We start from the raw sequence: 25,489 nt of genomic DNA on the forward strand, positions 1-25,489 counted from the left end.
CTATTGTTCAGAAGATGCGCTTTTGCTGCAAACTGAATATAAAAATTTCACGGTCCAATCATCTTAATGTCGAACGACGTCTGTCTTGCTTCCGCACGGTACTCGTGTAGCTCTGTCTCCTTCACTTTAGAATACTAGACGCAGTGCTGATATCGACGCAGCCTTATCAGTGGTACGCATCCAAAGGAATGTTATTGCTTTTGATTTAGTGTTACAGTTGATTTTTGATTGTCGACATCTCGTCTCAGAGGTTGTTCACATACCTGAATGGCCGTAGCTCGTAGTATCCGAGAATGGACCGTTCAGCAGCTCACATTCAAGCTGACAAGTCAGTGTCGCTTCTGTATCGGTGGTGGTAGGTCGTGTTTTTTTGTCGAATTTTTCTACGAAACCGGCGTCCGCGTGTGTTTCGCTATCGAAAGTGATTTAGTATAGAATGAATACATTTTTTAATCTTGCCAAGTGAAGTTTAAAAACATGTGCGTTTAATTAGTTGTGTCACCGTAGTTCGCTCGCTTTTGGATTGACTGAGGTACGTGAGTTATTTGTTTTTTTTGTTTCTTTTTTTTATAATTATTGAGGAACGGATACGGCCGATTTGCTTTTGGTATGCAAGTGGAACCTGTTTTTCGTCCGCTGAACCGTGGGAAGGTTTCTATTTGCAATGCGTCGATCGAATGTGCATTGTTTGCAGTTTGTCTTTATTTTTTACAGTCCATTTAATTTGTGACTACCCTTCTGTTTTTATTCGTTGAAAACGTATCGGAATTTCTATGCAATAGACAGTTTATACTTGTTTAATGTTGTTTTTAATTTAATTAGCCTTATTGTTGTATGATGCATTCTAACATCATATTAATAATATGCTCATGATTGTTACCCTAAATGAGGTAGTCAGAGATAGGTGGTTTAGTTGATTTTCACTGATATTTAAATGAATGCTAATTATAATTGTTTGATTTCAAAATATATATGGCAGAAACGATTCCTATATATGCTATGATGCCTATATGTTTGTTATTAATTTGTTTTGTTAACGGTGTTCACTTTTATCGAACAGTTTGTTTTTTAAATATTTAATTTAAACAGGACGTAGGTTTCAGTGGACGGGCAGTTTGGAGGTTATTCGAGATTATTGAAGGTTTTAATTAACTTTTAAACTTTCGCTTTACATGATTTATGGTTTTTAATATGAACGAATGGTCGCGTTAATTTCCGTCTCTTTTAAACCATATTGAGGTCAATGGATATCCTATTGAGGTTTTATGACGGGATTGTAAAATAGAACATCATATAATAGGGGGGAAAGGGATTGTTAGCAATGAATACTGAGAATCCCATTGCTAGCAATATACCCAACCAGGTCGACCTCCTCGCGGTTCCCCCTGGAAACTATCATGGTTAATTCCTGATGAATTCATCATGATGGGCTAACTGGCCTGTTTTCATTCTCATCTATCACCCTTCACTGGTGCTCCGCCAGCGTATCCCGTTAGCGCAGGCGGGGTTACCATACCATTTTCACTCATTAAAAAAAAAAAAACATCATATAATATAAAAAGAAATATAAGAATTACTTCGTAATTAGCAAAGATATCTCTGACACGTACAAAAAAAAAACTTGTACACGTATCTATGGTATCACGATGAAAATAAGATATTAAAAAAAATATTATAGAAATTACTCCGTAATTACTAAAGATATTAGTGACATATACAAAGAAATAAAAAAAACTTAGGTATTTACGTATGAATTGTTCAATTAGTAGCCAGGTATTAGTACTGTATTAGTAATGAAGAAATATTAAGTATCTTTTATCTAGTATCTAGTTTGGTAGGTACAGTTTGACCAGACTTTCTCTTAATCTAACTTAAAAGAGATTGCTATTCGACAGATTGGTACGTGCCATTCATACCTACAGGTAATATGGTCTTAGAATACGTAGCCAAAAAATATTTTCTCTAATAAATAAAGAACGTAACTGATTAATAGGTACTTTGAATCCTATTGGTTTTTTTTAATGGGTGATAATGGAATGGTAGCTTCACCCGCGCTATCAGTGTACACTGGCGGAGCACCAGTGAGAGATGATATGTGAGGATGAAGCAGGTCAGTTGGTTGGTGATATATCGTGATGAATTCAATAAGAATTATTCACGATGGTTTCCAAGGGGAACCACGTGGAGGTGGACCTGATAGGGTGTATTGCTAGCAATGGGTTCATTAGATCCCATTACTAACAATCCCTTTCCCCCTTGATCCCAGTATTAGGCATGGGTAATATGGATACCGGTCCAATATCTATATATTGTCCAAAGTTTTAATATCGGTCAGATATCTATTTTCGAATATGTTAAAAGTCTGTTAATATTAAAACTCCTTATATTAATTTTTCTTAAATATTTCCAATGTACAGACGACGTTTAGTTCCAATATAATATGTTAATACAATATATTTCTAATATATGTATATTAGAAATATGTTGTACGTCTTTGGAGCTCACTTCCTAATAACTTGAAGATGGCACAATCATTAAATTCATTTTAAGTAGGCATCATAAAATTTTATTCTGAAACTCTTATTTCATTGAGCCAATTGTGAATATATGTTTTATAAATGTATATTCATGTATAATTATATATGTAGGTGTATATTTTTTATTGTATTGTATATAATTTTCATTTATAAAATTATTTATTAATTCTTTACTGCACAATAAAACTTTGTACAAATGGCGAGCTTAATGCCATATGGCATTTGTTTTATTATGTTTAATTTTAACTTTAATTATTTAATTTATTTTTAGCTGTACGGTTTTTACGCTCGAACATTCTGTATTTTTCTTCCAATTTTTCAAAAATTTACTTTGACAGATCCCTCTATGCGATAAGTCCGCCATTGTGTATTAAATCTTTAAATTGTGTCTAATGTAAATTATGTATAATAAGGATTTTACAATACAATACAATAATATATATTAGTAAGAGAAGATAATTTTTTTATCTATAGACCGCAATCTAACCTCAAAAAATATAATTAATCAGTCAATGCAGGTCAATGACTGTAAAGCGCAATGATACATAATTTATATATGTACATTGCACATCACAAACAAGGATAAACCACAAAACTGGTCAGACATGACATAGTAGGTGTTCTGCACGTTATTGTGATCAAAGTGCTGCGAATTTTTATTATAGCCAAGTACAATGCATACAATTTTAGCGAAACATTTTAAAATGTCAAATATTAATAAGAAAAATAATAAAAAAAAAACGTAACTCCTGGAAATTTATTAAAAAAATACGACATTTTGCATCATCGCGTTCGTTATTCGAAATAACGTCATCGATCAATTCTTGGAAAAGAAAATATTTTTAGAATTGATATTTTGTCTTTTAATACAATATAATTTGTTGAATAAAAAACAAACCTATTACTCTGGAATTGGATTCCTATTTAATTGACGGTCGAACGTGAAACAAATGTGTTTGTTTACGATATCAACTCGCAGAAGATAGGGACGTTGAGATATGATTTTGCAGTTAATTTGTTCCAACCGAGCAAATACACCAGTTAATAGGTCGTTCTTATCAAATTTATCGTAATTGACATGGATTCCTCGGTAGCTAGATTAAACGTATTCGATGTACGCACTTACCTAAATTTATATACCGACCTCAAATAATATTAAATTTTGATTCTCACAAAAATAATTAACTTCAGTTTTGAAGAAAGCCAGTTATTTTGATTTAAAAACTAAATTACATACTAAACCTTTTTGACAAAATTTCTATGGAACAAAACTGTATGTAGTATATCCTTGTAGGTAAAACAAATCTTAATCAGTTTACAACTGATGAACTTATGGGGGGAAAGGGACTGTTAGTAATGGAGACTAAGAATCCTATTTCTAGCAATATACCCAACCAGGTCAACCTTCACGCGGTTCCCCCTGGAAACTATCATGATTAATTCTTGATAAATTCATCATGATGGGCTAACTGGCCTGTTTTCATTCTCATCGATCACCCTTCACTGGTGCTCCGTCAGCGTATACCGTTAGCACAGGCGAGGTAGCCATTCCATTTTCACCCATCAAAAAAAGAAAAGTGATGAACGTATAAGGTAACAAATATAAAAATATACAACCGAATTGAGAACCTCTTTTTTAAGTCGGTTGAAAAAGCACATTGACTGATTGTATGTGTAGGTTATGTATTGTGCAATATATATTGAAATATATGTAAAAGTTTGCAATGATACATGGATGGATGTTTACTAGTCTTTCACGCAAAATCTACAGAATGAATTTGAATGAAGTTTAGTACATAGATAGATTAAATTTAAGGTTAATATAGGATTTTCTTATACGAGGTCTGTCCGGAAAGTTCGTATAAAAGTGTTCTGGAATGCGAGAAAGAGGAGTGGGGAGGCCAGGTAAGCGCAGGACCCCTTCCTTATGTCCCTAACAATGCTTCAGTTCTGGTCTGACCGCCGTGCGGTGCGAACTGGCTTGTCACGCCATCTGTGAAGTTACCTCTTAACGAAACCCCGTCGGCATGGAGCCCGCTTCCGTTGAAGAGCAGCGCGTCGTAATCAAGTTTCTCTCGAAACTCGGCAAGAATGGCCGTGAAATTTTTGCCGATCTCAGAACAGTTTATGGGGATGATGCTGTGAAGGAACCAACCGTCCACAAGTGGCTAAAAAGATTCAGAGAGGGCCGAGAAAGAGTTCGATGTTCGGGGGATTGTCCATCAAGAATTCGTCCCTCCAGGCCAGACAGTTGATGGAAAATTCTACGTCGATGTGCTCAGACGCCTCAAAGCTCGTGTGGCACGAGTTCGTCCAGAATTGGCGCGAGAGGGGCGTTGGATTCTTCACCACGACAATGCCCCTGCCCACACCTCTCTTGTTGTCCGTGAGTTTTTGAGTAAAAATTCCATTACGGTGACTGAACACCCCCCTATTCGCCGGATTTGGCCCCGTGTGACTTCTTCTTGTTCCCAAAAACCAAATTGGTACTTCGGGGGCGGCATTTGGGGGACATAAATGAGATAAAAAAAGCTACGACGGGGCAGCTGAGAAACCTACAACCAGAGGACTTTCAAGGAGCCTTCTCACAGTGGAAACGGCGTTGGCACAAGTGCATTATGTCACAGGGGGAGTACTTTGAAGGGGATAAAATTGATTTACCTGAATAATTGTAAAATAAAATTTTTAAAAAACTTTTATACGTACTTTCCGGACAAACCTCGTATAGTGAGTGATACATGCGGGCGTAGCCGTGGAATATAGCTAATATTAAAACATACATATATAGCACCATCATACATAGCACCATCTAATTCCATAGAATGCAAAACTCTTATGTGATAAAGCATATGGTGTCCTATTAAAATAAGATTTTACCACTCACAACCGAAATCTAATTTCGATTCTGAGGGCCTACCATGAAATGTTTTCCGAAATTTAGGAGCCGAACGAAACACAAATTTGATGTTAAAGTTATATAATATTACCATTTAAAAATATTAAAATATTATCTTTTATGGTAGGATTTATGACGAACGAAATGTTAAGCTCCATTTACTGGGCCGATTTATGTATAAACGAAAACACGAAGTTGAGTCCGAAACTTCGGAATTTCATTTCATGGTAGGCCCCCTGTTTCAATTTTGGCGAAAACCGAAATATTTTTGGTTATATTCATATATATACTTTTTAATTTCTGATAATTTTAATAGTTTTATTCATACCAGAGGTTTATATAAATTCATAGCTCTGTTGTTCAAAAATTTTATTCTATCGTCTATGACAGAGAGAGAGAAGGGAAGGGATATTTATTTCAATAAGAAAATGTGAACGACTAATCTGCTAATCGGTATTTTATTATCAATCGATATCGAAGAATAACAAAGTTATTATCAGATACGCATAAATAAGGAAGTTTGTAACAACAATCAATTTACGAACCTGTAATATTGAAATTATAATAACGTTCTAAATGCAGCGTATATACCATGAAATAAAATTCCGAAATTTCGGCCTCAATTTCGCGTTTTTGTTCATACCGAAATTCGCCCAGTAAATACAACTTAATTTTTCACTCGTCATAAATTCTATTACAAAGGTCCAAAGGAAAGTTATTTTAGTATTTTAATTATTTATAAATATGTAATTTTAATATAAAATGTGTTTCATTCGGACCCGAAATTTCGGAATACATTTCATAGTAGACCCTTTTTTTCTGTAACTTATGCTTAGGAATGTTTCTTTTTGACACAGAATAAGACATATTTTCTGACAAATATACACATACAAAGCCGCCGATTACAACTAGTATGAAATATAATTCACTAACCGTCATAGAATACGCAAGTGGGGGTATTGCGAAGTTAATTTTTAAATAAAACAAATGTGTTTTCGTTACTTCGCAAAACGTTCACTCACCAAATGTCCCTCGGGTGTTTTCGCTCGAAAGACCACGCCTTTTTAAAGAGCGGTGGCACGTGTTCAGAAATATCATTATACTGACCTCTTTCTCTCTCTAACAATAATTATTTTTCATTAGCTATATTCCGCGGCTTTACCCGCGTGAATCAGTATATAAAATATTCTATGTGCAACGTTACGATATAAGCTACTTGTGTACCAAATTTCATTTAAATACGTTCAGTAGTTTTTGCGTGAAAGAGTTTCAAATCTTTACTCCATTGTTATAAAGGTTCGTATTTATAATAACGTAAAGAGGGTATTCATTATGTATTATGTTCATAGATATATACAAGGGCAGGAAGATGACGACATTTTAAAATTAATATTTTTTTTGTGTTGATATTAAAATTATGCACAAACAGACAAATTGAATTTACTTTTACATATCATTTCATTTCAGCCGTTAACTGTCCACTGCTGAACATAAGCTTTTCCCACAAGGGGAGTTTTGCCAATAGTTGCCACGTTTGACAGGCAAATTGGCAGCCGCAGTTAGGCTTTGGTGATGTTTTAAAAAGAACGCTGTTGCCAATCCCTTAATTATTAAACTCCCTTAGTCGCCTCTTACTGCGGGAAAGGAAGGGAAAGCTTATTCTATGCCGGGACCACATAGAGTTACTTTTACACAATTTTATAAAAAAGCTTTGTTAAATAAATAATAAGTGCTGATAAATAATTTAGCAGGGGGTCAGTGGATGCAGGTGGGTAAGGACCGTTCCTAAGGCAGTCTATGGCTAAGGGGAGGCTGGATAATGGCTGAAAAGATGATGATAATGATGATGATGAAATAGTTTATAAGTGCTAACACTCGATACTGCGGGATGAGATTACTAGTAACACGAACTAACGGGTTTCATTGTTGTCAGTGAAGCTTGCTTTTCCTTAATCCACCTATATGCGGTCCATCCTGAAAAATTATAGCTAATCAGCCATAATATTTTCATCGAATGATTGATTGAATGGATGAAAATTTATTTAAAAAAAGCTATGACAGTTACAAACATCTAGACTACAGGTAATAACAACTTAATATACATAATCTACACTTATAATAACACATATCTACAGATGTAGAGAGGTCAATTCTGTACATGAAATATATTTACAAAATAACTATCAGGGGGTGATTAGTGATCGATACTGATGCCAAAAATGCAATCAGTAAAATTTTTGTCTGTCTGTCTGTCTGTATGTTCGTTATAGAAACAAAAACTACTCGACGGATTTTAACGAAACTTGGTACAATTATTCTTCATACTCCTGGGCAGGTTATAGTATATTTTTCATCACACTACGTTCAACAGGAGCAGAGCAGTGAAGGGAAATGTTAAAAATGTCCACCCGTGCGGCGCCGGGACGGGCCGCTTGTATAGTAATAAATTCACAAATATATCATAATAATAGCTAGTTGAATTTATGTCAGTGTTGAAGAAATGAAAAAAGTCAGTTTAAATTTCTTGCAAAGAAAGGAACGCTGGTTTCTGGTAAGTTTGTCACAATGGACACGACAGATTTGATTTCAATATTATTTTTAACAATTGTCGGAAACGACAAACATAGTAAGTTCACAAAACTTCCCGTTATAGAAACTTGATTTCATTCTCACCTATTAACTGGTAAACTAATTGTACAGGTAGGGTTACCATTCAATTTATTTAAAAAAGTCCTCATCATTCTTCTCTAATGGAATGGTAGCCACGCTAGCGCTATCGTTTCGAGATAGCTGACAAGATACCAGTGAGAGATGATAGGTGAGCTGAGATGAAAGCAAATCAGCCCATCATGATGAATTCAAAAAGAATTACCCAGGATAGTTTTCAGGAGGAACCTTGTATAGGTTGATCTGATAGGGTATATTCCATTGTTTCTGCCTACCCTAATGGGAAACAGGCGTGACAGATATGTATGTATGTATGGTATATTACATGCAATGGAGCTGTTAAAGCCCATTACTAACAATACCTTTCCCCTCAGCCAAGAGTATTTGAGTAGTCCAAAAAACACACTCCAGTTAGGATACTAGAATAAGAACAACTTACATATGCCAGAACATCTAGTTTTGAGACGATTCAAGTTTATTTGTGCGAAGCGAGACGCTGTGATGCAAAGTGCTAAACGCTCCCTGAAGAAGACTTCCGGATGAAGTCGGAACAATTGTCGGAAGCGACAAAGACACAGCGAGTTCATTAATTTCCCGTATTTATATAGACATCAATTTTATTTTTTAAATTAACTTAACTGAAAATATGATTCCGATAAAAAAATAAAAAGTTGTATTTCCAAAGTTCAGTGCCCTTTACCAATTAAGTATGTTATTGTTCCAATTTTTGCAACAGATTAAATCGAGTCAACGCAGACCAGATTCGAGATCAGCGCATGAACTTTTAAGATCAAAACAACACCCCGGGTTTATTCAACCATGATTCACCTTATACCATAAATAGCGAGCTATATTAGGGCTGCCACATACGTGATACTACTGTATTTGGTATTTGCAAAGCCAATAATTTTGGTTGCCCTACTTTTAGTTGTGTGGCGCCAACAGTTCGATTGCGCAATCCACCACAATTTTGTACTTAAATATTTGTTTTACTTTGTAAGACAGTAAATAAGTGCTGATTTGTAATCGAACATTGCTCTGTGTACATTACTGGGATTATATATTGGTTGTGTCAAACTAGGAAATAAACTAATCTATCATAGATTGGATTAGGTTTGGCGTTCTGGATTATGCACGTAAATTGATATATAGACAGACAATAGATGTAGGTATACATAATAATAACAGATAATGTTATTTGATTTTACTAATAACATAAATTTTAACATATGTAAAGATGGTTGAAAATTTGTTGATGATGAAATACAGATGGTCATATAACATTTATATACTTTATATGTGCAGGCAAACCCAAGGGTTGCTATTAGAGAATTTAAATTAACCGATTTTTTATATGGTTAAGGTGATAAACAAGGATACAGCAAACCAGATGATAAACGGTTACCGTAGTCTATGAACGCCTTTAATACATACTAGGGACATTACGCGCGCGTTGCTGATCCTGAAGAAATCTCTTTACCCCTTTTTTGAAGAACCCATGCTGTAGTCTTTTGGGAAAATTGCGGTAGGGAGTTCATTTCCTAATCAGAGCGTTCGTGGAAGAAAGTATTTCTGATATCGTATTTCATATACATATTCCTTATATAGCATATTCCTTTTTAAAAGGCCGGCAGCATACCTGCAATGCCGTAGGTGTTGTGGGTGACCATGGGCGGCGGTAGTCACTTACCATCAGGTGAGCCGCAAGCTCGTTTGCCCCCTGTGTTGTAAAAAAAATATATACGTAGCAGATATGCATATCTAGAAATACCTAAACCATGTGGTCCCATGGTGGTTGATTCAAAGCATGAAAAACCGCTGCAGAACCGTTATTAATGTCATAGGTGGTTTTACTGACTTCTAATTTTTTTTATCATTTTAAATAACTTGAATACTTAGCTTTATTTTTTTTTTTTATTAAAACACATTTATCTTTAATTTTATCATTTTTCCATTTTTCGTCTTCACTTAAATAAAACTTAAATAATGCAAAAAATATTACTTTATTTTATTTTGAAGTGTAGTCTGTTAAATAGGCTTTTTTTAATATAATACATGTTGCATGTTATTTATATTTTAATTTTAGTAAATTGAGAAAATTCAAAATATCGCTAGACGATGTTGATGTGTGTATTTATTATTGTTTTATCTTTCTGTACAAAGTTTTGTGCATTACATTTCTTTATTTACTGTACTCTTTTGTACATTCACTTTTAATATAAATATCGGGTTACAACGAAAATGCCAGGATACATAGGCAGACTTATCCCTTAAAGCGATTTCTTCCTGTCAACCTTTAGGATCCGAAAGAAGAAAGTGTTTATAGAGTTTGCATGTAAAGCGTAACATATGTAGTGCAAAAAATAGTATGACAAATAATAAACTTTCTTTTTTTTTTTATACAACTTAGAATGGCAAACAAGCTGACGGCCCACCTAATGGAAAATGGTAACCGTCGCCTATAGAAATGAGCAGTACCATGGACATAACAGAGTATACTGTTTCACTCATGATACCCCCCATGCGTTGCCATTCCTGAGGACTCAGATGTTATTCCTCTGTACCCTGTAATTTCACGCCATATCCCACCCTTCAAACCGAAACACAGCCATGCAAACACAACTGCTTCACGGTAGAAACACGAATGGGACAGAGGTATCCAAGCAATCGACTTTTGTACATAGTCTCCCTCTGGTGAAAACTATATTATTTGTAGGTATATATTTTGTAACTGAATATATATATATATATATATATATATATATATATATATATAGATACAAAAGATAAATAAAATTATTAATACATACATACATATGCTCCTGTATATACTCGTAATTACTAGTTACTAGTATAGTATTATATTATCTATGCTTGTACTAAATGTACATTCAATACAGTTAATAGCTTCCGTTACTCTACGCCACATCTTATCAAGCATACAAGTTAAGAAGGTAACTGCTATTTTATACAGTTTAATAACCCTATTAAGTATAGAGTTCAAATACTCTTAAACGGCAGTTATACTACATATTACTCGTATGTTATTTCACGTCATATAAAGTACTCAATAGTTATTACATTTCATAATGCTTATCCTTGTTTTTGTATAGATAGTATAGATTTTTCTACCGTGAAGCAGTTGTATCTACATGGCTGTGTTTCGGTTTGAAGGGTGGGATATGGCAGTGAATTTACAGAGTACGGAGCAATAACACTTCTTTAGGAATGGCAACGCATGGGAGGTATCATGGGCGAAAAATTATGCTATGTAATGTCTATGGTAGTGTTCATGTTTATAGGCGACGGTTACCAATTTCCATAAGCTTGTTTGCCATTCTAAGTTGTATATAAAAAAGATAGATAGATAAATACTCTTTATTGTTTCCTCTAAAAGATTACAATAGTAATCTTATTATAGTGTTGGTAATCAAAATACCGCATATCGATGGCAGAGCAAGAAACAACGGCGCCCCTGTTGTCGGATCCCTAAGTTGGGCCCCGATAATGGCGAGGTGTTTAAACTACAGAAACAATGACATGTAGTATTCCTTGTACGTATTTGTTACCATTCATTTGTTTATAATAATCACATCTCGTATGAAACTAGTGCTAACTGTAACTCCTTTGTTTTGGGGTTAAGGGGCATTCTCTGATTGAACCGTGAAATGAACACTTGTGCTTATCGTAGAGATTGTGAAATGTAAAATTATAATTGAGTTAAGGACTGAATCATCTAATTCATTGTTATCATGTAGAATTGTTATTTAGTTAATAAATTAGTTTTTTCAAGATTCTGGTCTCTTGCATACAATAATAGATACAAACAATTACCAGAAATAATGACAGTGAGAAAACAATGAGTTACCTTATCGGTAAAAGTGATCTTTTTCAGGTAACCTATGGATAAAGAGGAGTAATTATAAACACTTTGATCGGAGGCACGACATGTTATGTTTATGCATTATATATGTATTTATTATATATATGTATAAGTATAAATATTTTAGTTTGTTACAATAATTATATCACATCTTTTACATCACCACTGCCCTTCGTACGCTTTCTGTTTTTACCTAATGGTTAGCTGATAAAAAATGCCATACGGCACTAAGCTCGACACTTGTACAAAGTTTTATTGTGCAATAAATAAATAAATAAATAAAAGCTGCTTATACTATCTATATAAGCAGCTTTTATATATGTGCACGGGATTGTATCATAATTTGAGATCAAAGAAAACGTATTTGTACAAAATTCACAATTCTTGTCATACGTTCAAAGGTTGACTGGGTAAAATCCCTTTTGTGGAATGTGTCCACTATTGTATTCATTCTTTTCTTAAGAACTCTGTATCATATAATTTAATACATACAATAAAGTGGCGCAAGTAAACATAATCTTTTACTGAGCACGATCTATTAACTAAATAATTTAAGATTCTGTTTTACAATAAATAAAACCGACTTCTGTAATGATAAAATTGTTTTAGTCATTTTGAATTAAAACTAAACCATTGAACTGATTTTGTTAAAAAATTCTATTGTACTAATCTGAAAGTATATGCTTTCAGATAATACAGATTTTTTTCAAATTAGTTTACAACCCACAAAGTTATGAGGTAACAAACACAAAAAAGAATTACATATTACATAAACACAAAAAAGAATACAACAGAATTAACCTCTTTCTTTTGAAGTCGGTTGGCAAGTAGATTTATTCCAATTCAAAAAAGGCATCAATCAACATCAATCGTGCTATTTTTAATTAAAAAAAAAAAAAAAAAACTAACAACTGAACCGATTTTGATGGCATTTCTATGAGACGCAACAGAGAGAATCTTTGATTTATTCAAATTAGTTTATTGGTATATGAGGAACTTCTATATTAATATATATATATATACTGAATTGAGAACTTTCTCCTATTATTCGGTCGAAGTCGGTTAAAAATCGTGGCAACCCTAAAGATATAAGTTTAGACTAGACGAGAGAATCATTACTTCCCCACAAATATTTGGTTTCAGTGGGTATCGGTAACTATAAACATGCGCCGTCTATTTGAATGGTTTACAACACTGATAACGAGCGGAAGGAACGATTCATATTTGTACTAGGCAACGATGAATAAATATAATTATGATTTAATTACTTTTATACGATGTACAATAATTATATACTAATAATAAATATGTACTTCTCCTTATGGGTTCTTAAGTTTGACTGGAAGAAATATTTTTTTATGAGATAAGTCCGCCTGTGTACATTTTTGTTACAATCTAATATCTATATTGGTGGGAAAGGGATTGTTAGTAATGGGGACTGAGAATCTCATTGCTAGCAATATACCCAACCAGGTCGACCTCCACGCGGTTCCCCCTGGAAACTATCATGGTTAATTCCTGATGAATTCATCATGATAGGCTAACTGGCTTGTTTTCATTCTCATCTATCACCTTTCACTGGTGCTCCGCCAGCGTATCCCGTTGGCGCAGGCGGGGTTACCATACCATTTTCACCCATAAAAAAATATCTATACTATAAGTGTATGTACAAAAGAATGTAAATTAAATAAATAAATTGTTGTAGAGTAGCTTTTGTTAATATTTTACTGAATTTGGTGCTATCTTGCTTGCTTGTTTAATTCCACAACCATTAGTATGTGTGCGACTGCCAACACTTCAAGATTGACTACTTTTCTTATTACCAGAAGTTCTATAACCTTCTATATTAGGCATCTCCCATTGCTATTTCGTCCAAACACCACTTTCTGGCAAATTATTGGATCCTTGCTCGGAGTCTAGATTCGTTCAACACTTAAATTACGAAGTTCAAAATTTGGGTACCGTGTTGGGTGATGGTGATAGCATACAGAGATGAATAAATATATATATATATATATATATATATATATATATATATATATATATATATATATATATATATATATATATATATATATATATATATTCTCATCTCTGTATTCTTTCACTTGTAAAAAAGTTATACTTGCTATCAGGTGGGCATCTAGCTTGTTTCCCATTCTTTGTATAATAAAAAAATATCGCCTCTCCCCCATCCTCCCGTAAATATGCAAATGGTACCAGCCTTAAGAGAAGGTTCGCTTGGGCACCGCCCGGGGGCGCCGAGATGCAAGGGAGTTGCTGTAGGATTAATAAAGGATCGCATCAAAAGAGATTTTTGAGTGAACAGCGAGGACTCCCGATGACCTTTTTTTTGTCGTCAGTCAGAGGAGCCCGCAGGTGATATTAACATTTTGCTCAGGGGCATTTCAGTAAAAAGAGGTACTTACCGTCAAAATGTTGTCCTTGGACGCCAGGTAAGCTAAGGCTTACCCTGACAATTATATAATTCTTACGAATATCGTAAATGTGACAATGAGTTTTTGTTTATTATTAAACAAAAATGTTACTTCTTACTAGATAGACATAGTAATATGGATACCGATCAAATATCTATACATTGGGTTTCTCAGGTCATTGATGTCAGTAAAAAGGTCAGCACCTATTTCGATATCGTCCATATCGGTCGGATATCTATTTTTGAATATGTTTAAAGTTTGTTATCTATTTTTTTTTTTTTTTTAGATAAGAGACTTTTAACATATTCGTTTTTGAACTAGTATACAGGTATTGTAACTAAAATATATAAATGTTGCCATATATTACGTACCTTTACCTGTTAGCGTCTTAACAGCTTTGCCAATCACTATCAAATTTGGTATACATGTACTCTTTAATCTTTGTTAATGAATATACTGCAACATATAATAATAAACATACCATATGTTAACGGGGAGATTGCTAGTAATTCGGTCTACCAGACTAGGCAGCAGTACACCTTATCAGATCGATCTCCCCGTGGTCCTTTCTGGAAACTATCGTGCTAAATTCCAGGTGTAATCATCACGATGGGCTAGCTGACTTGCCTTTTTATTCTCACCTATTATCTGCCAGCGTACACTGTTAACGCAGGCGGGGATACCATTCCATTATCATATTAAAAAAAAAACATATTTTAACGATTTATCGGTTGGTTCTTCAAATTTATCGTCCATATGAAACGGTACTATTGTTTCTGTGCATATGCATAATCGAAATCGTACACGGGTGCTTTCTATAGAGACTAAAGCCGTGTGTTAATGGACGAGAAAGCCGTACATACACTTGATAAAGTGCAGCCGGTGTAGAGTGTCAGTGGCGACTTTGTTTACACTGTGGTGTAAGGTTTTAGTTATTACAATGTGAAATCGTTTACCTTCAAAAAGATTTTTAGCAAGTCTAAAAGTTTTGTATATAATATATACTGAACGACAGACATATACTAGTTTTGCTTACATTGAATTTTACATCCTAAAATATACTTTATTTCCTAAAATCTTTTTATCAAATATTAGTTCGATTTGACTATTACATCTATACTAATATTTTAAAAAGTTTTCATTATTTGTAATGAATGTACTCATAAACTAGATAACCAATTTTAAATATTCTTTCGTCTTGAGAAAGCTACTTTTTTTTTGATAGATGAAATGGTATGGTAACCCGGCCTGCGCTAACGGGATACGCTGGCGGAGCACCAGTGAAGGATGATAGATGAGGATGAAGCAGGTCAGTTAGCCCATTGTGACGAATTCAACAAGAATTGTTCAGGATGGTTTCCAGAGGGAACATCTTTCACTGGTGCCCCGCTGGTATATAACGATAGCGCGGGTGGGATTACCATTCCATTATCACCCAATAAAAAAATACTGTTAGTATTAAATTTTATTTTCCGTAGAGTAACCTGTTTAAACTTTGAGAATATTGAAGTCGATTATTTGTTAAATAAAGTATTTTACCTAATTGTCGTAAATAATACTTGACGGTGTAACAGCCAGCCATACAAACGGTCGTTCAGACAGCAATGGTAGCATGTTTATTTTATACGTTCATTGCAATGTGCTAGCGAGCGGGGTTATTGAGTTGTATATGTATATACTACCACTATGTTATTTACTATCCGACTTAGTATGTAGTTTATATATAGTTTTCGTGCCATAATGAAGGCATGAAGAGTAAAAAATCTTCACTCATCACTATTAGTATTTTTTTTTATTAGATGATAATGGAATGGTAACCCCGCCTACGCTATTTGTATACACTGGCAGGGCACCAATGAAACGATAGATGAGAATGAAAAGGCAGGTCAGTTAACCGTACGTGATGAATACGCTTGGAATTCATGGGGAGGTCGACCTAGTTGGGTATAATGCTACTAGCTAATGGGGCTCTTAATCCCTGTGACTAACAATCCCTTTCCAACACCCAATATTTTTTAATAGATAGTAATGGAATGGTAACCCCGCCTGCGCTATTGGTATATGCTGGCATTAATGTATGCGGCTATTAATGTAACCAGTGAAGGATGACTGGTAAGGATGAAAGGCAGGTCAGTTAGCCCATCGTAATGAATACACCTGGAAATCAGCACGATGGTTTCCAGGGGGATCACGTGGAGGTCGACCTGTCAGGGTATATTGCTAGCAATGGGACTGGTAGTCCACATTACTAACAACTTACTACTTACTAATAATCGTTAACACGTTTTCTGTTCTGAGTATCATGATGATTTTCATTGCACAGTAAACGAAAACGTTATACATTTTATATCTATGGTAAAACAATTCTAATTTGTCTATGGACATAACGACAAAGAAACACAATTTGTGCTCATGAGGCAACTTACATTTAAATTTGTCATAAGTCCTTGAACAGGGACATATGTAAGTAATGCGACGACGTAGGTACGCTACGCGCTGGCATGTCGTCGGACTACATTAATTAGCATTTTTAAAGATAAAAAAACCGGCAAGAATATTGTGACACGCGCGCGTATGGTTCCGTAGCCAATACAAAAACTTTTATCAAATTCACTTTTTTTTATTTTTTTGTAAAAAAGTGTACAATTAGCGAAATAACTGTTAATTAGAAAACGTAAGATGGGCTGTAGTGAAAAAAAACTATGTTAATAATACTTAGGTAGGGGGGAAAGGGATTGTTAGTAATGGGGACTGAGAATCACATTGCTAGCAATATACCCAACCAGGTCGATCTTCACGCGGTTCCCCCTGCAAACTATCATGGTTAATTCTTGATGAACTCATCATGATGGACTAACTGGCCTGTTTTCATTCTCACCTATCACCCTTCACTGGTGCTCCGCCAGCGTATCCCGTTGGCGCAGGCGGAGTTACCATACCATTTTCACCCATCAAAAAAAAATACTTAGGTAATGTAATAATTTTTTGTTTTATTTTTTATTTAATTTTAAATTACCTTTTATTAGTGACTTCACCCGTGTGATCGGAATATATTCACTGACTGATATAAATGTCTATGTTCTTCTCCATAGTTCATAGTAGTTGGTTAAGCTGTAAAGGAGCAAAAAAAGAGGGAGAAGGGATTATTAGTAATGGATATTAACAATTCTATTGCTAGCGATATATTCTATCTTTTTTTATACAACTTAGAATGGCAGCAACATATACATGAGCAGTACCATGGACATAACAGACTATACTGTTTCGCCCATGATACCCCTCACGTGGTTCCCCTTAGAAACTATTGTAATTGATTTATTGTTGAATTCGTCACGATGGGCCAACCGACTTTATTCATCATCATCTATCATCCATCACTGGTACCCCGCCAGTGTATACCGTTAGCGTAGGCCGGGTAACCATTCCATAATCAACCATTAAAAAAATGCGCTAAAGAAGTAACCAAAAAAACAAATAAACTCACTTTTACAATTACAATATTATTAAGTATTGTCCATATATTTCAATAAGTATTTATCGGTTGGAAATTGATACAGAATTAAAACCGTTACACATATAAATGTGTAATTTATTTATATTATTATTTACTTCGTATGTTGTAATGTCTTCTGCAAGATTTGTATGTGAAAATAAACGTTCCATATCTTATCTTTATTACCATTATAGCCAATTCACTTTGGGCGCAATTACCATAAATATAATACTATGAAATATTTTCCTATACACATACATTATGGTATATCAAATGATGCGTCCGAACAAGACAAACAATTATAGTATTATGTGATATACTTAAACATTTAACATTGATATAAAAAGAATAAACAAAACTTACAGTCTATATTAGTAAAATTTAATAAAAAGGTAATAAAAAAGTTTAATAAAAATATTTTGTTGGATTTTTCTTTAATACATATTTGCTAATTTAATTCACCGTTATCGTATTTACTGATATTATTCATAACTCCGGTTACATTTTATGTATATTTCCAAAACTATTAATGTAACGTTTAAAATGTTTGTAATCTATTATTTCCAAATTCCTATAAATTGGGGGGAAAGGGATTGTTAGTAATAGATAGATACTGAGAATGCCATTGCTAGCAATATACCCAACCAGGTCGACCTCCTCGCGGTTCCCCCTGGAAACTATCATGGTTAATTCCTGATGAACTAATCATGATGGGCTAACTGGTCTGTTTAAGTTCTCATCGATCACCCTTCACTGGTGTTCCGCCAGCGTATCCCGTTAGCGCAGGCGGGGTACCATACCATACCATTTTCACCCATCAAAAAAAAAATTCCTATAAATTGTCCTATTTCTTTTCATACCGTATGTTAAAGTCAATACCTTTAATAGGCATGCGCATTAATATTTTTTATATTTAATGTTTGTTATACACGTTATAAAGCAATATACTATCGGTGTTTCTGTGAGTAAATAAATAAATTATCAAATAAACTCTCTAAAAAAACTAAATTTATACTAATGTTATATAATTGAATTGAGTTACACGAAAAACAAAGACAGCTCTCTGTCTATTTTTTTTTATACAACTTACAATGGCAAACAAGCTGACGGTCCACCTGATGGAAAGTGGTAACCGTCGCCTATAGACATGAGCAGTACCATGGACATAACAGAATATACTATTTCACCCATGATACCCTCCCCATGCATTGCCATTCCTGAAGACTCAGGTATTATTCCTCCGTACCCTGTAAATTCACGCCATACCCCACCCTTCAAACCAAAACACAGCCATACAAACACAACTGCTTCACGGTTGAAACACAAATGGGACAGAGGTACCCAAGCAATCGACTTTTGTACAGTCTCCTTCTGGTAAATTCAAATAGAAATGATGATATTGTAAACTTCTATGGCTTTGTTGAAGCATGTACGGAACTCCGTTTCGTCCGTATGGCCGACAGCGGCCACCGTGGGCGCTGACATCAGAGTACCGGGCGACAGTGCACCCGGCCAGTGATTTATTTTTTAATCCGGTTCTTTACGCTGTGACTAATTTAATACGGAGTTTATGTTGTATACTGCGGTTTTGTAGTTGCATGTTCATTGACCTAGTACGTATTGCTTGGGGGGAAAGGGATTGTTAGTAATGGAGACTGAAAATCCCATTGCTAGCAATATACCCAACCAGGTCGACCTTCTCGCGGTTTTCCTCTGGAAACTATCATGATTAATTCCTGGTGAATTTATCATGATGGGCTAATTGGCCTGTTTTCATTCTCATCTATCACCCTTCACTGGTGCTTCGCCAGCGTATCCCATTAGCGCAGGCGGAGTTACCGTTACCATACAAAATTTTCATCCATAAATAAAAAGTACGTATTGCTTTAAACATGTGATTCGCGATTCGGTTTTTTCTTTTCAACTAACTTTAAAAAGAAGAAGATTATAAATCCGGTTAAATGGGGGGGGGGGGGGGGGGAGAGATTATTAGTAATGCAGACTACCAGTCCCATTGCTATCAACATACCCTATAAGGTCGACTTCCACGTGGTCTGGAAACCATCGTGCTGAATTCCAGGTGTATTCATTACGATGGGCTAACTGGTCTTTTCATCCTTACTTTAATATCTCCCACTGATGCCCTGCCAGCGTATACCATTAGCGGTTCAGTAGTTTAGTTTTTAAATAACAATAACTAGTTTTACTCTAACAAAAAGTTGTTTTTTTTTTGTTGGTGCTAAGAGGTAATAAACAAACAAACTCACTTTCACATCTATTAATAATAAAAAGTTTTGCTAATGGGAATTACCGTCACCTAGAAATGCAACACGTGTTGTTAGTCCTTTCCTATAAGTGGTGTTACATTTAAAATCAGAAGTAGTTTTCACTGAGCAAAAAAAAAAAAAAAACAACTTGAATCGTGACAAAATTATCATTGAGTACTGATCTCACTATTCTCATTTTAAAACGAAGAAACCACTCAATGAACGAGTGACGAGAATACGAGATGTAACACAGAGACTCCATTTGAAATATTTGAATTTAGAATCCGGAATTGTATCTGCAAATAAATTTTACGTACTTTGCAGCATAGTAGGATTTTGTTGCAAAATCCATTTTTGTTTAAAATTTCATCTAATCTAAATTGAATTAAATTTGACAATTTTTTTTTGTTTTGCTGAAATAAAAACAATAAATTCTGAAAGTATTTTCTTTTTAATAATTTTCCAGATCGGTTTATAAATGACAGAGTTTTGAGGTAAGAAAAATAAAAATAATATATCCGAATTGAGGACCTCATATTTGGAACCAACCTTTCAAATAAAAAATGAATTTTCCAAATCGGTTTATAAATGACAGAATTATGGCGTAACAAAAATACAATAAAAAATATAACAGAATTGCGAACGTCCATCTTTTATGAAGTTGTTTGAAAAATGCTTATAATTAAGTTTACTTAAATAAAAAATATTCTTATTTTTATACTATATTTGTCAATACATTCGTCTGCTAATTTTTTTTTTTATTTATTTATTCTTTATTGAACACATTAAAAAAAATGTCTGGTACAAAAGGCGGACTTAGTAGAACAGGGATTTTGTTATTTATGCACTAGCGATCCACCCTGGATTCGGAGTCGGACAGACAGTTAAAAAGATTAATTAGTATTTTACGAGTTTTAATTGTTACTTAATAGGCGATTTTTTTAGATTACATATCTATACTTATAATAAATCTGTAGAGAGGTCAATTCTGATATATGAAATATATTTACAAAATAACTGTCTAGGGGATGATTAGTGATCGATACTTATGCCAAAAATGCGATCGGTAAAACTTTTGTCTGTCTGTCTGTATATTCGTTATAGAAACAAAAACTACTCGACGGATTTTAACGAAACTTGGTTTGAAATTTTTGCACATTATATGGTATGCTTTATATATAAATATTATATATAAAGCATAACATATAGTTATAGATATTACGTCCTTAATTGTTTGTGGTGAGAAATACTTTCTCTTTTCGGGTTCCCAAGGTTGACTGAAAGAAATCCCTTTAAGGGATAAGTCCTTCTGTGTACTTTTTGGTATAATCTAATACCTGTATTATAAATAAATTTACAAAAGCATATAAATAAATACATAGAACAAATTCTTCTTCTTTGTAATAATAATATAGATCAATGGGAGTAATTTTGCGTTGATTATGCCACAATGTTACGAGCGAAAACATGATTGGCACAAACCCGTTTTATGTCAACGTGACCATATAATTATTTCCCTACAAAGTTTTTATTCGACCTACATTTGACTTAATTAAGGTATTTTTCTCGTTTCCTGAGAAACGGTAGACGGAAGGACTGTAACGTTTATGTTTCTTTTTATTTTATGCTTTTTAACAGACTTTCAAATAGAGCTTCTCATTACATCAGAATTTTTTTTTAATTGCATTGAATTTTCGCTAGAGGGATACATACCAGAGGAAGACTTTGTACAAAAGTCGTATGCATGAGTACCTCTATCCCATTTGTGTTTCTGCTGTTAAGCAAAAAAAAAACGACATTAATTGAAGCAAACGGGTGTTGTCAAAAATGAAATAGGTTTAATTTTTTTGGTAAAACATAATATTAATTTAAAAAAACATTTGGCTGTCCAATGGCAGTTCAGTTGATTTTAAAATAAGAATATATATATACATACATACACACACACACACACACACACACACATATATATATATATATATATATATATATATATATATATATTTTAAAGTTGTGTATCGGTTTATTTATAAGGCAGTGAATTTACAGGGTACAGAGGCATAACACTTTAGTCCTCAGGAATGGTAACGCATAAGGTGTATCATGAGTGAAACAGTATATTCTGTTATGCCTATGGTACTGTTCATGTCTATAGACGATTACCATTTTCAATCAGGTGGCCCGTCAGCTTGTTTGCCATTCTAAGTTGCATAAAGAAAAAAAAAGCAAAATCTTCTTATTTTTATTATACAAGCACCGAATTCAATTCGTTTCACAATTGGCGTCATTTATACGAAGAAAATACAATCGAATTGACAAACTCCATCTCTTTGAGTTCGTATATAAAGTGTTAACTTGTTATTCTATCAACGCTCGTCCTATTTCGTCATTTCGTCAACACAGTGGGAGGACAAGACTATTGTGTACGGTACAGTATAAAGAATTATAGAGATACTAATGCACTGATCGTAATGACGAGATCTCGACGGGAATGTACGAGAATATGTTACTATATTGTAGTCAAATATAACAGTTTTCGCAATAAATAACTAAAAAAATATGCAATATGTACATGGAACGTTAATGGAAGGTAAATAATAGCCCACCTGATGGTTCTATTTCAATGGTTCTTTTTCCATTTTATATATACGTTTTACTATCTTATTACATCTTTAGTAAGAAGACTGTTATCATTTTGTTGTCTTTTATTTGATATTTATATGTTGTATTTAACATATATATATTATATATGTATATATATTCTTATTTATGAAGTTTTGTTTTCATATGTATGTAATAATATTGTTAATAATTAAATAATATAATTATATTATATTAAGAATAATTTAATAATATATATATATACATACGGATTTATAATTTATGTAAATATTTATTTTAATGTCTGTTTTGCACTACTACTGCCCACCCACTACTTGCTATGCCACTGTGTTAGGATGTAGTTATAGTAGTAGTGTTAGGATATATATATATATATATATATATATATATATATATATATATATATATATATATATATATATATATATATATATATTATTCTTAATATAATATAATTATATTATTAATATATTATTTAATTATTAGTAATTTTATCCTTCTCCATCTCATATATGTTGTGAATGTACTAATGTAAATGTACTACTTTCATAATGATTGGTTAAGTCGTTATGGTGCTGTAAGGTAACACACAAATAAATACACTTTCACATAAGTCTATTACAATTTGTAAAATAAATATATCAAAAATGATTATTCAAAAGTATTCAATACTATCAATAACCAATCGATCAATATTCCTTGATTGCAACGTATATACATACTTATAGACACATCTTTGTCATTATTCATAAACATTTGAGAATTGAAAACATAGTGTTTCGTAGTACGCATAACTATGTTCGAATACGTTTGGTACGTGGAGGAATTTAATGAAACTCCCTCCATTGAATTGGGAAGGAGCGATTCTAATAGAAATAAATGCAGCTCAGAGAGCACTTCAGTTATTTTTATTGTAATTAAGAATTTATCGAAGACCGAACTGTAATTTGCTGACGGTGGAATGGTGAAGCAATACTACTATACAATCGTACTAGAATACATACCGGTATGTATCCAAATATCCATTATAACAAGATTGGTATTAGATTTTATATATTAGGTAAATTTAGATATAATTATATCATATAATATTATTCTTGCTATTAATATTATTTTAGATAGGAAATTGTTAGTTTTATTTCATTTCATTACAAAATAGAAGGCGTAAAGAACATAAGAATTTTTTTTTTATAAAACTTAGAATGGCAAACAAGTTGACGGCCCACCTGATGGAAAGTGGTAACCGTCGCCTATAGACATGAGCAATACCATGAACATAACAAAGTATACTGTTTCGCCCATGATACCCCCCATGCGTTGCTATTCCTGAGGACTCAGGTGTTATTCCTTTGTACCCTGTAAATTCAAGCCAATTAGGGGTATCATGGGCGAAACAGTATACTCTGTTATGTACATGATACTGTTCATGTCTGTAGGCGACGGTTAACACTTTCTATCAGGTGGGCCGTCAGCTTGTTTTCCATTCTTAGTTATAAAAAAATAAATTAATTTAACCGATTGAATATTCTGATTTGTTACTAATTTTATATACAGCGTGTTTCTATTGTATTTTTAATAAAAGTTTATTACCATTCATTATATTTTAATGAAACTATGGTAAAAATGCCGTCTGATCCCGACCTAGAATAGGCCACCCCTTCCTTTCCGGTGGGTGTCGTAAGAATCGACTAAGGGAAGGCGAGGGATGGGCAACAGCGTCTCTCTTAAAACCTAACTGCGGTTGTCGACCCGCCTACCAAGCGTGATAAGTACTGGCAAAACCCCCAAAGGGGGAGGCTTATGTTCAGCAGTGGACAGTTAAAGGCTGATATGATAATGATGGTAAAAATGTGTCTATCCTTATTTCCTAAATAAAAAAATATAAATGTGACAATGAGATTGTCTCAGCGTCTTTAAATTAAAACAAAACCCTGCAGTGCAAGCATTATAGCGAATGCACCATATTTCTATTACTATAAAGTATGGTTTTATTTGCTTAACGGATGCTTTACCTTTCACGCTGTGGATAACTATAATTGGCTAGCTAACTATTTATGGCTTATATAATTGGCTAGATAACTATAATATGTAGTAAATGTAATGTAGTATGTATTGAATTTTGTAAAAAGCTGTTATTATCCCAAATAAAATAAAAACTTAATTAATTACTATGTATAGTAAGTATAGATATAATAAAATGAAGAAGGAAAGGGCTACTTTTTATTCCCTTTAGTAAACATATTCCGATCATGCAGTTAAAGTAGCAGCTAAAAAAGTATTTAAATGTACGTAGAAAAATGTAAAGCATTATAAAACACCCGGATTCTATAAGTAAATGATAAAACTGGAATTGCAACTTGTGAAAGTTCCTAAAAAAAATAGGATAACTCGCGGTGGAGTTAGAATTTTTAAATTAATAAAAATCAACACCCACATTTTAGGAAAAATGATTTTCTTTTTATAATCAATCAACAATCAGTAATTTTTTTTTTTTTATTATATCTTTCAGGTGTCCTTTATTTCGTTGCACGGACTCGTGGAATTTATTTATTACATATCTAAAGTTTTTTGAAATAATTTAAAAGTTTTTCGCTCAATCACAAGCAAAAATTTGATATACATAGAGAAATCATATTTTAAGCTAACGTATAAAGTGATTTATATACCAATTCAAACGAGAGAAATC

General features: G+C 33.5%; 1 protein-coding gene across 2 annotated transcripts in view; it reads left to right on the forward strand.

Moving 5' to 3' along the window:
• Positions 1-222: 222 nt before the first annotated feature.
• The window catches only part of LOC113514913 (uncharacterized), a 180,517-nt gene continuing 155,250 nt past the window's right edge, over positions 223-25,489 (forward strand). The window contains exon 1 of one of the 2 annotated variants that reach the window (XM_052895196.1): positions 223-532. The gene's annotated coding sequence lies outside the window, so the exon portion shown is untranslated. The remainder of the gene's footprint in view (positions 533-25,489) is intronic. The other variant, XM_052895195.1, reaches the window with a different exon arrangement.

The sequence above is a fragment of the Galleria mellonella genome, unplaced genomic scaffold (genome assembly GCF_026898425.1).
Source record: "Galleria mellonella isolate WM207_F2 unplaced genomic scaffold, CSIRO_AGI_GalMel_v1 utg266, whole genome shotgun sequence".
NCBI classification, from domain to species: domain Eukaryota; kingdom Metazoa; phylum Arthropoda; class Insecta; order Lepidoptera; family Pyralidae; genus Galleria; species Galleria mellonella.